Source organism: Pelobates fuscus, chromosome 5, assembly GCF_036172605.1.
Source record: "Pelobates fuscus isolate aPelFus1 chromosome 5, aPelFus1.pri, whole genome shotgun sequence".
Classification (NCBI taxonomy): domain Eukaryota; kingdom Metazoa; phylum Chordata; class Amphibia; order Anura; family Pelobatidae; genus Pelobates; species Pelobates fuscus.
The window spans coordinates 374,541,325-374,556,776 of NC_086321.1; the positions used below are offsets into that span (position 1 = coordinate 374,541,325).

The 15,452-nt window shown below is 37.7% G+C and overlaps 2 long non-coding RNA genes across 2 annotated transcripts; both read right to left on the reverse strand.

Annotated features, from left to right (window-relative positions):
- Nucleotides 1–1,994: 1,994 nt before the first annotated feature.
- Nucleotides 1,995–6,335, reverse strand: LOC134610452 (uncharacterized). Its single transcript, XR_010090858.1, has 3 exons — nt 6,245–6,335; nt 4,505–4,624; nt 1,995–2,052 (listed from the first exon to the last, which is right to left on the reverse strand). It is a non-coding gene; the product is annotated as an uncharacterized LOC134610452 (long non-coding RNA).
- A 1,484-nt stretch (nt 6,336–7,819) lies between these two features.
- Nucleotides 7,820–14,060, reverse strand: LOC134611921 (uncharacterized). Its single transcript, XR_010090919.1, has 3 exons — nt 14,004–14,060; nt 12,742–12,843; nt 7,820–7,876 (listed from the first exon to the last, which is right to left on the reverse strand). It is a non-coding gene; the product is annotated as an uncharacterized LOC134611921 (long non-coding RNA).
- Between the last annotated feature and the right edge of the window lie 1,392 nt (nt 14,061–15,452).

Sequence of the window (15,452 nt, forward strand, 5' to 3'; positions counted from 1 at the left end):
CATTAACCTGAACCTCGTGTCTCAGTGTGAATTTACTTCTGCGTGCACGCAACTTTATTATTTCTAATTTGGACAGGAACAGATAGTCATTCAAACTTATTGGTTTGCATAAAAGAATCCAGTACACTTTCATCTGGGGCTCCCTGCAAGTCAAGGCTAAATAGGGCCCTGGAATGAGGCACCTGTGACAGGGAGGGGTGCAAATCCAAGGAGTTGGCCTGGACTCTGGAAGTTTTGAAGTTGCTGTTCAGTGGATGAGTGAGTGCGCCGGAGCCTGTGTTTTGTATGAATTGGTCCCAGTTTTTTTTTTTTTTTTTACATTATTTTTTTTTAATTCTTTATTTCTGTAGTGCAGATAAACACAGTATTTCAAACAAGCGCCACAACAGCGTAATTCAAGTTTCTTTCAAGGTAGATAGTGGCATGATAATTTGCACAAATTTTATATTAAACAGATTAACTAAACAGTTGATTCGTCCAAGTAAGATAAAATTAAGTAATGATGCTGGTCGCTCAGCTAGGTTGCCTATGCTACACGTACAATTGGTCCCAGTTTTAGTGGTCCAGAGCTAGGTCCCCAGGAGGGACTAAAACGTTGACCCACACTGCATACCAGTATTTCCACAAAGTATAGTGTATATGTAATTTGACTGACATCAATAAAGGAACTGAAAAACCTTTTTAGGACCGTGAGTGCATCCTGTTCTCTCTCTCTCTAATATATTTATATATATATATATATTAGAAAGAGAGAGACTGCACAACTGTACCACTCTTCCTCTCTCTGTCTCTCTCTCTCGCTCTCTCTAATATATATATATATTTTAGAGAGAGAGAGAGAAAGAGAGGTACAGTTGTGTTTCTAAAAAATATATATTACATTCTGTGAGCTTTGAAATTGCTGTATAGTGAACGAATGAGTGCGTTGGATCTTGTATGATATATAGAGCAGATATATAGTCAGTGGTATATTTCCAACAAGGCTAACAATGCATTTTTGCCTTGGGTGACACTTTCAGGGGGGGTGGAAAAAAAGGCCACCCCACGAGCGCCCTGGCAGATGCCTTGATAGCCTCTTTCTTGAGGGACCCAAGAGCTGGCCGACTGACCACCTCAGGGCCCCTCGAGGCGTTCAGCTGCTCACATTGTTATGCCGCAGTGATGCCAGGAGTCAGAATATGACGTCACTCTGGATTCCCGGCATCACTAAGCAGCACTCGAGGGGCTGAGCAGGAGGATTACAGCTCCCTTGCCACCTTCACTGTGCACCTGTCTGCCCACCCAGCAGCCCAGCCAGCCCAGCCACACTGGACCACAGGAAAAAATCCACTCCAGCTCTCCAAATGATAGGGAGGCTGAGTGGATTTAAATGAAAAATGTGTATGTATAAGTGTGTATCTGTTAGTTAGTTTGTGTCTGCTAGTAAATGTATATCACTGTATGTATATCTGAGAGTTTGTGCCTGTTAGTGAGTGGGTGTGCCAGTTTGTATCTGTCAGTCAAACTGCGTGTTTGAAGAGGGGCAAATGTAGATAGGGGAGTGCCCGAGTTTTGTCATGCTTAGGGCTGCACTTATCCAAAATACACCACTGTATATAGTAGATATAAGAAAGATGATCATAGAAAAGCTAGCAGTTCTTGACCACCGGACAAGATTACCAAAGGTCAATTGAAAACTGCTTCCAGACAGTATGCTAGCAGCAGTTAAAGAGGTGCTGTCATCCCAACTAACAGAGACCATCGAGCTGATATATGTCACTGCATTAGTGGTCCTCAAAATGTTTGACTACACGAAAACTAAGACTGGAAGCCAAGATAAAGGCAACACATAGTAAATAGTAAATATGCGGGTGTTCTCATGTCCGAGGCTCTGGAAACAGCTAAGCAAAGGCTGGCAACCAGACTGAGAGGATACAGCAGATAAACAGCGACCAAGATCATAAATGCCCTTTTTACCAAAAAGGTGGTTTTAAACTTACCTTGAATGTCAAAGTATCACTAATGCTAGTCAGGAGGGGCGTCAACAGAGCACCTAAGTTGACAGTGCTTTTTCTACCAGTTCACAACAAAAGAATAAAGAGAAAAAAAGCTCAGGTTAGATATTGAGTCGTTCTCACTAATTGATTATCAGCTATTACTTCACGCAGTATTGTGCAGCCATAAGAACTTTCCCCTGATCTGCGTTCCTTCTTTCAGAACCATTTCATGAAAAACTACTAAAACAAGAGGACGTAGTCTTAAATTAGAGGGGCAAAGGTTTAAAAATAATATCCGGAAGTATTACTTTACTGAGAGGGTAGTGGATGCATGGAATAGCCTTCCAGCTGATGTGGTAGAGGTTAACACAGTAAAGGAGTTTAATCAATAGGCACAAGAATAGGGATAGGCACAGTAATATCCTAGCTATAATATAAAGCTAGGGACCAATGGAAGTATTTAGAAAATGGGACAAATGGTTCTTATCTGCCGTCACATTCGATATTTCTATGAATAAAACATTGAAAATCACCTACAAATTGTGTTAAACCTGTTTTCATGAGATTCTCCATTTCTTTTAAATTCACACTCTTTGCACATTTGTAGTATTAAAAATTTACAGCCTCACTGTTACCATTTTAATTACCTGGTTTAATTAGATATAGATCATATCCTCTATAAGTAGTTATGTCCTATCCCCTGTGTACAGTTATTATATCATATCATATCCAAAAATTTAATACTACAACACGCCCCCAATAAACTTAACACTAGAGTCCACCTCTAGGATATCTCACCAAAGAACACTCAAAGCAATGCATGTCACCACATAAATATTCCAGATGCCAAAATTGGCAATTGGATGATGATGTGCCTGGATTTACCATGTCTCCTGTAAGTGCAATTTGTTTATTATATTCTAGTGAATTACAATACTGCACTATTTACTGTTTGTCTATATTATATGCGATGAATCTACCCTGGAAGAATTTTTAAAGCGTAAATACCCCTCTTAGTGGAGAGAGGTGCACTCAATACTTCCCGATTGTAAGTGCAACTTATATTCACCAGGGTTTGGGAGTCACAACTATATTACCGTACATGTGGTTTGTGTTGTTTACAGCTAAATTGTGGACATTTCTGTGTATCTGGATGCTGAATCATTTAGATGCTGAATCATTTAAGGAAATCTGTAGAGTTAGGAATACAAAGACCCGTGGTTCCCCCTCCCCCCCCTGTCCCCCCCCCCCTGTTCATGAATGATTTAAAAGTAAAGAAAACCTTTCAGTCACTTATCTGATTCCAGCACCAAGATCATGCTCCTCCTCTGCTGATGTTAGCTGATAGGGGAAACCAAATGCGCATGAGCGGTGAGTGCTGCGGGGGCGTTAGGTCTTCCTTATTGGAAAGCATTGAATCACAGCTTTATCACTGGAATTTAGAAGACGCTGAATGTCCTCATGCAAACTGTGAGGATGTTCAATGTCATTTCATTGAGTCAAACTCAATGAAACTACAGGAAGAGTCACTGGAGGCAGTCTTAGCACTGCAATGTAAACGGTGCAGTTTCTCTAAAACTACAATGCTTTACACTGCAGGGCTAAGTGGGACAGTGACACTGCACCCCGTTCACTACAACGAGATGAAGTGGTCTGGGTGCCTATAATGCCCCTTTAACCTCCCCACCAGTGGCTGGTATTGACTACTTATAATACTACGCAGTATTTCTTTTGGTATATATGTGTCATGTACGCATTATATCACTGTCTCTAACGAAGCAGGAGAACTGTGCCTCCGATATTCTCAGACCCATCGGCCCACAGTCACTAATGGGGCAGGAGATTTGTGCATATGATGTAATCATTCTGCTGTTTAGAATTTCCGATGAAGCAGGAGAGAAGACGTGTCAATCACCAGAGGCATCTCATTGCTTTCTCACACTATTCATACTCGACTATTAGTAACTAGGGCACAGTAACTGGCATGGGGCCACTCTGAACCCATGGTCCAATCACGTTGTGTTGACACCAGTTTAAGTTAACAAAATGGAAAATTCTGTTTAAATATCATAGCAAGTGAGATAGAAAAACTTCAATGCAGACAGAGTTCAATATAACATCTACAACTTCAAAGAAAGTATTTACTATGTTTCCAATCACTCCCAAAGTGTACTGTAACAGATTTCCTTTCTGTATATTTAGATATGTATCCATATGGCATAAAAATATCACGTTTATTGTTTATTGTCCAAGGAATTGTGTCGTCTTCTGCATGTATTTTATTTCATGTGTTTGTATTTATATTTTTTTGTCTTTTGGGAAAAAAGCATTTTGAATAAAGATTACAAAAAACTAAACAAAAGATATGTATCCAATAGTGCTGTTAGGATTTTTCTTTGTATACAGCATTTTCCCTTTTTTAATTATTGTTGAGCTAAACCCTGGACAGTATACAAAATAACAAGGAATTATTTGTCAGATGAATGAAGAATGAATTGGTTTCACTGGATTTCCACTGATACACTTACCCATTCAGACTAACTATGATGGTCACGGCTTTGTCTAGTTTCAGTGAAAGAACACCATTAGATGCTGATGCTAACAATTTTCCAGCGTTAATGTTCAAATCCAGTATGATACCTGGAAATCTAGAAAACATTAGGTTAGAGAAACAGTTTCAGGGAAACGAAAATACTTAACAAAACTACAGGATTTCTAAGATGAAAAGACTTCCTACAGATCAGTAATATATTAAACAGAAATATGATATTTCTGGCTATTAATAAGAGCACACTGTTTCGATGCAAAACAATTCTGAACTACTTTATCAGAGCAGGGACTATAAGGAATGCTGAATCTCACAAAGAAGGAGAAGAGGACTGATAGGGGATGGGAGAAGAGGACCAATAGGGGGTGGGAGAAGAGGACTGATAGGGGTGGGAGAAGAGGACCAATAGGGGATGGGAGAAGAGGACTGATAGGGGATGGGAGAAGAGGACTGATAGGGGATGGGAGAAGAGGACCAATAGGGGGTGGGAGAAGAGGACCGATAGGGGATGGGAGAAGAGGACTGATAGGGGATGGGAGAAGAGGACCGATAGGGGATGGGAGAAGAGGACCAATAGGGGGTGGGAGAAGAGGACTGATAGGGGTGGGAGAAGAGGACCGATAGGGGACCAATAGGGGGTGGGAGAAAAGGACTGATAGGAGGTGGGAGAAGAGGACTGATAGGGGATGGAAGAAGAGGAATGATAGGAGGTGGGAGAGGAGGAATAATATGCAGAGAGTGAAAAGGACTGATAGGGGGTGGGAGAGGAGGACTGATAGGAGGTGGGAGAAGAGATAGGGGTGGGAGAAAATGACTGATAGGAGGTGGGAGAAGAGGAATAATATGCAGAGAGAGAAAAGGACTGATAGGGGGTGGGAGAAGAGGACTGATAGGAGATGGGAAAGGAGGAATAATATGCAGAGAGAGAAAAGGACTGATAGGGGGTGGGAGAAGAGGACTGATTGAAGGAGGGAGAGAAGGAATAATATGAGTAGGAAGATAAATACAATGAGAGAGAGGAGGACCGATAGAGGGAGGCGGAAGATAAATTAGATTGAGAGGGAGAAGTAAATTGATATGGGAAAGGACAAGAAGAGCAATATGTGGAGGAAGAAATTACCCAAAATGGGGACTGTTAAAATAACTGACTTGGGAAGGAAGAACTGAAATAAGGAGAAAAAAGACAGCCAATTTGGGAAAAAAGATGAGGACCAATATAGGGAGGGGGGCACTGATATAGGGAGGACTTTACTAAAGAAGGAGGATAGAACCTTCATGGAGGGGCTGCGGGTGACTGATATAGGGAGGACTTTACTAAAGAGGGAGGATAGAACCAACATGGAGGGGCTGAGAGAGGACTGATATAGGGAGGACTAAAATAAAGAGGGAGGACAGAACCTACATGAAAGGGCTGCGGGTGACTGATGTAGAGGAGAGCTTTATATGGATTGCCAATTAACAGCAGATATGGTTGGGGGTGGGGTTGAGATGAAAGAAATCAGTGACAACAAAGTGGGAGAGTGTACAGTAAAGTAATGAAAAGTCAAGATGGTTCTGAGATGCAGAAAGGGTTAACACGAATGGATCTGGGCTCTTTTAATTCAGTTACTTGATTTTTGCAGATAATGTGACATTGGTTTCTGAAACATTCATCCTGATAATAATAATAATAATAATAATAATAATAATAATAATAATAATAATTAATGTTTGTACTTACTCTTTGCAGGATAAACTAATTTCGACATTAATAGACAACGCCAAGTTAGAAGGGTCTACACTGGCTTTAATTGAAGCAATGTTAACAAGTTTTATTCTGAAAAAAACAAAGAGAGAGTTTACATTATATTTCTGAATCACCCTGGGAGGTGGGAACATTAAGCTTCTATTTCATACTTCTTATGTTGTATGTGACTTAACTCTCGAATAATCCCCAAACTAATTAGTGCTGTAACCAGAATGTTCCAAAACACACCGCAATGGTGATATTTATCATTCCAGAAACTTCACATTCTATATATTTAAGGGATCACTGACACACACAATGCCTATTGATATAATCTTTATCTTGTACACCTTTAATTGATGTATACACTATCTCCCTCATTCTGACAGCAATCTTTACTCACCATCGATCTGATTAGCAGTGTTCTGAACCAACGCACACTCCGTTGCTGTACAAAAGTGCGCTCTTTTGGCAGGGAAGCATAAAGTACCTTATCTTGCTAAAATGCTTCATGTATGAGGAAGAGTAGGGCCTCTTTTTTCTTAAAAAGGGAACATTTCAATAGAAATTGGCACTTTTATAAATTAACTTTGTTCCCCTGCCCTGGCTGTCAATCAGTCCTGTTACTTCCTGGTTGTTTAGCTCAGTGAAGCTAAACTCAAGAGGCAGCAATTGCCCAGAGCACCTGCCTGGCAAAGATTTCTCAATGAGCTGCATTAGGAAATCTGTGATTGGACAGCCACAGAAAGTCTGGGCTTTTGAAAAATAAAAAGCTGTTTTAGATATATCTCCAATGAAAGAAAAAAATAATAATAAAATGCATGCATGGTTTCATTTGGGGTATTCCTCCTAAATAGTATTTCTCTTTCTTTCTTTCTATTATTATTTGGACAGTAGAGTGACCCTTTAGGTTACAGTTGCTTTGTTGCTTAGCTTTAAAGAGAAGCTGCCCCCACTCTCCCGCTCTCGCAAAATGTGCATTTCATAGAGATAAACTCCTTATGAAATACTCGTACTGACTGTCTGACACTTCTAGACACTGGGTGGAGCTACACCCATCTAGAGTACATCAGTGAAGTCAGCTCCTGACACTGAAGAGGAAAGGCCAGAAGAAAATGGCAGCACCTGAGAGGGACAGCTTCAGGTACGCAAATCACACCTTTCCCTGCCCCCCACCTGGCCACCGGACCATCAGCGGCGATGTCACCGTCAGGGGTCTTGGCAAATTTTACAAAGTCCACAGATGGTCACAGTGCTGTTTAAAAGATGGACACTAACATTCCAAGCTGCCTCTGCTCACATCTACACAATTGCATTGATGTTACATGTGCTTCCACTTGACCTTTAAATAAATAAACCCTTACATAACCCATTGCCAAGATGTTACACATTGATGCGTCTTACTCTAAGTACCAGTTGAGATGTTGTCTTAGATTTGAGTTATCTAGTTAAGATTTAGGCAGTGCTTTTTGGTGACATGTTGCTATCCATCCCAAGAGTTGCATTCTAACTTAGAACAGTAACGGAATACTCACCCGGTAAGGCCACCGATTAAACCAAGAGAAAGATCCGGAAATGTAGGTGGTATCATATCATTTTGATGTGTCTGACATGCTGAATTAATTGCTGAAATTGTAGAAATATAGAAATAATGTAAATTAGTCGGACATTAATGATTTTCAGTGCCTTGACTGATTTCAGTGATTTCTATTTCACAGATAAAGAAATGTAACATTTAGTATTCGCTGATACACATTGACTAGAACATTTGTTTATCACTTATTTTTGACGCTGACCTTAATTATCGGGAAGGTCTAGATTACGGAATGAATACCTTTTAATGCATTTGAAAAAAGCGATTAGAAAAAAAAAATCCAAAAACATTTAATGTGGATAAGTGCAAGATAATGCATCTTGGACATAAAAACCCAAGGGCAGAGTACAGAATATTTGATAGAGTCCTAACCTCAACATCTGAGGAAAGGGATTTAGGGGTGATTATTTCTGAGGACTTAAAGGTAGGCAGACAATGTAATAGAGCAGCAGGAAATGCTAGCAGAATGCTTGGTTGTATAGGGAGAGGTATTAGCAGTAGAAAGAGGGAAGTGCTCATGCCATTGTACAGAACACTGGTGAGACCTCACTTGGAGTATTGTACGCAGTACTGGAGACCCTATCTTCAGAAGGATATTGATACTTTAGAGAGAGTTCAGAGAAGGGCTACTAAACTGGTTCATGGATTGCAGGATAAAACTTACCAGGAAAGGTTAAAGGATCTTAACATGTATAGCTTGGAGGAAAGACGAGACAGGGGGGATATGATAGAAACATTTAAATACATAAAGGGAATCAACACAGTAAAGGAGGAGACTATATTTAAAAGAAGAAAAACTACCACAACAAGAGGACATAGTCTTAAATTAGAGGGGCAAAGGTTTAAAAATAATATCAGGACGTATTACTTTACTGAGAGGGTAGTGGATGCATGGAATAGCCTTCCAGCTGAAGTGGTAGAGGTTAACACAGTAAAGGAGTTTAAGCATGCGTGGGATAGGCATAAGACTATCCTAACTATAAGATAAGGCCAGGGACTAATGAAAGTATTTAGAAAATTGGGCAGACTAGATGGGCCGAATGGTTCTTATCTGCCGTCACATTCTATGTTTCTATGTTTCTATGCTCAAGTTTATAAAAAAAAAAAAAAACCCTTTCCTAACTGTATTAAATCATACTTTTTGTTTGGTGCAGAATTTGCAGCGAAGCTGACCCACTCCCTTTATACTAAACTGTTTGTTCTTGAGGGACTCATTCAAATAACAGTTTGCAATGTGAATTCAAAATGGATTTCAAATTTAAGGTTAAAATAGCTGAATCGGAAAAAGTAAAAAAATGCTTTCAGTTTGGCTACTCTGGAATTAACTTTGAATTTAAAACTGAATTTTCACTTTAGTCAATAAATCCCCAATGACTGTGTAAGCTATAACAACATTCATAAAAATAGGTATTAGCAAAACACAAACAAAAAAAACAACAACGTATAACATTAGTATACAATTAACCCATTAAGACCGCAGCCAAATGTACAAGTTGTGATCAAAACAAAACATAAACAAAACCTGGCATTTGCGCTATATGTCTGTCTAACCGTAATTCACCTCTTTCATATTAAATGCACCCCCCCCTTATTATATATCATTTTATTCAGGGGAAACAGGGCTTTCATTTAACATCAACTATTTAGGTATGGAACATAATTTAATATGAAAAAATATAAAACAATGGGAGAAAATAAGAATTTTTTTAATTTTCTTAGTTCTACGTGACATTTTAACTGTGAATGTCAAAATACTGTTTGCTTTTACTGCAGTAACATACACATATTTGTATTCAGCGATGTCTCACGTGTAAAACAGTACCCCCTATGTACAGGTTTTATGGTGTTTTGGGAAGTTACAGGGTCAAATATAGCATGTTACATATTTCATTTTTTTCACATTGAAATTCGCCAGATTGGTTACGTTGCCTTTGAGACCATATAGTAGCCCAGGAATAAGACTTACCCCCTGATGGCATACCATTTGCAAAAGTAGACAACCCAAGGTATTGCAAATGGAGTATGTCCAGTCTTTTTTAGTAGCCACTTGGTCACAAACACTGGCCAAAGTTAGTGTTAATAACTAATTTGAACGCCAATTTTGGCCAGTGTTTGTGACTAAGTGGCTACTAAAAAAGACTGAACATACCCCATTTGCAATACCCTGGGTTGTCTACTATTGCAAATGGTATGCCATCATAGGGGTAATTTTCATTCCTGGGCTATCGTACGGTCTCAAAGGCAACCTGGCGAATTTTAATGTGAAAAACATGAAACGCAAGCTTTATATTTGACTCTGTAACTTTTGAAAACACCAGAAAACCTGTACATGAGGGGTACTGTTATACTCGGGAGACTTCGCTGAATACAAATATTAGTGTTTCAAAACAGTAAAACATATCACAACAATTATATCGTCAGTGTAAGTGCCATTTGTGTGTGAAACATGCAAAAAAATTCACTGTCATTGATGGTATCGTCGTTGTAATACATTTTACTGTTTTGAAACACTAATATTTGCGTCTTTCGAGTAAAACAGTACCCCCCCGTGTACAGGTTTTATGGTGTCTTAGAAAGATACAGGGTTAAATATAGTGCTAGAAAATTTAATTCCCTGAACTTTCGGCCTGGGTTGTCAGGCAGGTCCTGCAAATTGTAATTAATAAAATGACCTAATTATGTATAATTATTACATAAATATATACGTATAATTATTATATATATATGTGTGTACATATATATGTGTATATATATATGTATAGAATTACATTTTTTTATTTTTATTTATATATAGGTATAAATATATATATAGAGTGATATATACGTATATACTTATGTATATAGTTAGTGAAGTAAAGCAGGCTGCACTCTCGGACTTGTAAATTTAAATGGTGTTTATTCCATCGAAAATAGAAAAAAGAAGATCGACGTTTCGGTCCGCACAGGGACCTTCCTCAGGATCAAGTGATACTTATGTATATAGATATATATATATATTATTTCGTTCTACATGTATTTTGATATCAATATATATATATATTAATTTAAAAATACAGTTAGAACGAAATTACGCATGTATATATATTTTTTATCTATTTATTTTTTATTATTTTTTGAATTTTATTTTTTAACGTATTTATATATTTATTTATTATTATATATAAATATATATATATATAATTACAAAATTATGTATATATTTAATCAATATCATTGTACGTGTATTTTGATATTAATATATATATAATTATGTATATATTAATATAAAAATACACTTAGACAGTGTTTATGTATGTGTGTATATGTGTGTATCTATACTAAGATCATATATATAATAAATATATATATGATCTAAGTATATATTATTTAATTTTACACTGTTTTAACACCTTTTAATTTTATTTCCAGGCAGCAGGGGGAGTACCTGTCATTACAAGCACTCCCCCCACTGGCAATGCCTTAGAGGGCTATGCTGTCCATGTGATCGCGGGGTCCTCGCAAGGACCTCGCGATCACATGGCCCGGGGGGGGGCGAAGAAGACGGAGGGGGACTCCCTGAGCTCCCAGGTAAGTCCCCATACTGTGATCGCCGGCGTGGGATCGCCGGCAACCGGGTAAGTACAAAAGATCGCCGCCCTGCGGCGTTTAGAGAACGCCATCTAAATAAGGACGGCATAGAACGCCCTGCGGTCTTAAGGGGTTAAATACTGGATTTTTGTTGGCCATAGCAGTCGTTCACAGATTTGTCAATACTTCACAGCTCTCAGTTGGGTGGTAATAATAACAAAGTATTTAACCAGAAAAGGCACATTCAGATTACTCTGGTTTCCAAGTACGTCCTGGGGAACTTACTCTTCCCCAACATTCAGGCAATGTTACAATGACACAATTTAATGGTATTAATTTTATCTACCTCAGAAGGATGAAGGGTTTAACAGATTCTACTGATGATGCATTAGCCCACTGAGCTATCTCACCGGCCATATGTATTTATCTCCCCCCTCCTCTTCCTTGTAAGATCTAAAAGAGGCCATTAAAGCTGAATGGTAAGATAGGTTCCTTATAAAACTTCAAGAGGAATGTAGGGAGGTTGTGTGATTGATAGCCACTAGAGGTGTGTCTAAATATGTAGAAATAAAGTTGTTTAACTCGTAAACAGCAGAAAAATGAACTGTGAGACTACATGAGCATCTGTATACCCAAGGCACTTTACTAAGCTGGTTGATGACTAGAAGGCCCCTTTAGGTACATGGAATTAGCCATTCATCAATAGATACATTAACACGAATTCTAAACAATTACGAGACACAGGGGTAGTTTTGAAATCAGTTTTTTTTAGAGTAACTAGTTTATTGAGGGCAGTTGCCTAGGGTTTGTTAAGAGGAACCTGTTCTTGCTATTATATGAAAATAGCAATTTTGGGGCGCAACTGATGGCATAAAAACTATCGGAGAGAGCATACAGTGATTAACCCATTAAAAAACAGTAACGTTCTACTCCTTTGTCACAATCTGGTCTATAAAAATCTGTTTATATAAAGCCATGTTGTCAGTAAATAGTGGGACATTTTATTTTAAGACCAGATAGTTTTTACACATAGTCTGTCATTGTTAGTGATTACGATAACCAGTGCTGTCATGCCAAAGCATTTCTAGTGTCACCTCTACTAAGGACTTGTAGTCAGGATACACAGTTGATCTACCACCAAAACATTTGTAACATTTGTGCAGAAGTCGCAATCAACAACTTATAATCAATCAATACCTGATTAACAGGTTTCTGCAAATCTATAACTGGGTAAAACATGGACTAATGTGCAGAAACAGCATCATTTGAAATAATATTGTCTTTAATTGACGCAAATAACAATGACATAAACGTATGTTACAGAACTTACGTTGTTCTATAGCCTTGGTCGATGCGCATGAAGTGTAACTTTGAACGGCACTTGCTGCAAAGCCGAGTAAGACCAGGATCCACAGATTCAACATCTTGCTAACTGACAAACAACACAGCGCCATAAGGAAAAAAAAACTTGAGATTAGTACTAAATACAACGTAGCATACATTACAATACATGCGGTATGTCTCAATATCAAAATGTTTCATTTAGTCATGGTAGTTTGCACAAAGTAAATAACAGACAAATTTGTGATCTTACAATTTTTTTCACTCCTCCACCTTTTATCATCCAAATTCTTTTTTTTTTTAGGAAAGGTAATTGACGTATGCTTTAGTACAGGGGTTCTCAACCCACTTTGTAAATAGTACTATTTTATTTTTATGGATATATTTTATCTTTTATATTTTTTTTAAGTAATGTTCTGCTCGATTTTATTGTATGTACTTTTTTTTTTACCCAGAAACTATGGCACGCACTATTTTAAATAATCTTGATGTAAGAATAATTCATTATTGCCAAAAAAAAAAAAAAAAAAAACTATTATGATTGGCTGTAAATAGTATCATTTTAAAATATTAATAAACACACAAAAATGTATATATGTTTTCTATATTTTTTGGTTTTTCAGCTGCTATTTTAATATAATTAATATCTGGTGTGTGCCACAACTGAGTAAAAACCTTTACAGATATTGATAATGTGGAATGCCTTTTGTAGTCTAATTTTGCCTCCTGCAGAAATATAGATAACATTGCGTATTTGAAAAATATCAATTAATCACAAAATACATGGCAAAATTGTTAGTTTAACAAAATATATATAAATGCCTATGTAACATGTTTTAAAGTATGTTACACGAAGTTGCTAGGAAATAATGAATTAGTTTTTACGATTTTTCTTTTCAAATTACTTTATTATAAATACTTAATATACAAATGTTATTTTAAAGAGAAGTAGTATTGAGTATTACTTTACATGTTTCTCAGGACTTTGTTTTACCCCTGCTAATTTTTACTAAAATATAATTACAAATAAAGGGCTATTGCACGTTCATTATAAAATAAAAAATAAAATGAAAAAAACCAACGCATAAACAAAAATCAACGCATAAACAAAAAACTACTTGGTATTCAATTTTAGCTCCAATGAGATCCCCTTTTTAAATCAATTTCATTACATATTTGATAATTATTTGATGAATGCGATTTTAGTATTTTGTAATTTAAAAAGATCTTTTCATTTAAGCATTCACATACCTCGATGATCGGAAAATGCTGTGTTTTGATCAGTTCTGACTTGTTGCTGAGAGAATGGCATCGGGAGGTGAATATTTATACCCAACAACTGGGTTGAGTTAAGGAAGTGTTCTAGAATGTCAAGTGAATACATCATCCTCTTGACAAACAGAAGATCTGATTGTCATCCAAATCAAACAAGGATTGTCGTGCAAGAGGGACAAGTCCTTGAGTTGCTTCCTTGGCAAGAATTTTCTTTCCTTCTTTCACATGTGGAGAGACAACTTTTGCAAAAAAAAATTTAATTCAATTATACAAAATCTTAAAAGAACACTGACATTTAATGGCAATTACTTAATGCATTAATATAATCTTAGTTTTTTACACTACTACATCTCATAATTAAAAAAAGTATATATTCACATAGGCTAAAAGTTTTGAAGAAATCCCTTGCCTACCCACCCCACTCTTTCTTTTCTAACAGCCATCTATATGCACCTTTGGTCAGAATTCAAAATACAATTTGAAGTCAGCTGGTATGGTCGGAGTGTCACTTATCTTCAGGGCTGGATTAGGAGCCCATTGGGCCTGGTGCTGACAATTATGATGGGCCTAATTACAGAATCTTATCGACAGAAAACACTAAACCAGTTATATCTCCCAAGCGTCATGGTGGAGGTGGTGCTGGAGGGAAACTCACAGGATATAGCGATCAGAAAACACATTACCCGTGCTAATCTATCACTTTCATCGTTCAAGTAAATCTATACCCCTTAAGAGCAGTGTCCGGTGAAGCAGGATTTTGGTGGGCAGGGTAAAACGGTGGGCCACTGATGTGAATCACGTAACCAGAACGGTGTTGTGAATGCATACCAGGCTGCCTGCCAATCATGCAGGATGACCAACCAAGGGGACACTGTGCAGACAGCACCCTGAGCTTGACATAAATGCGTCTAATGATGTGCTCGCTCAACACTTTCTATGGACTGTCCCCTAGCACTCGCTAGTCCACTCCTCTCCTAACCTTCCTTTTAGGAGACAGAAGCTGCTTTTATACAGTCTGGGACAGAGAAAAAGTGTATGTAGTGATTGTAGAATATGCCACAGTGTTAGAGAGACTGAAGCGGCAAGAGCATTTGCATAGTGCAAAAAGTCAGCTTTACCTTAACTAATTTAATTTCAGCCAGTCCACACCAGTTTTGTTATCCTACATCCCTTTTAAGCTTCCATACTTAAGCAAGAGCATGTGAAGAATATTATTTAAAGAAAAAAAATCAATTAAATAAAAAAAATATATATATATATATATTTTAAATCAATGGGCCTATTCCCTAGGCATGGGCCTGGAGCTGCAGCTCCATCACCCCCTATGTTAATCCGGCCCTGCCTATCTGCCCCAGTGCTCACTCATTTTACAATAATCCATTGCTTTTACAAATTGCGTGCTCTTTTTACCAGTCTCTCAGCTTA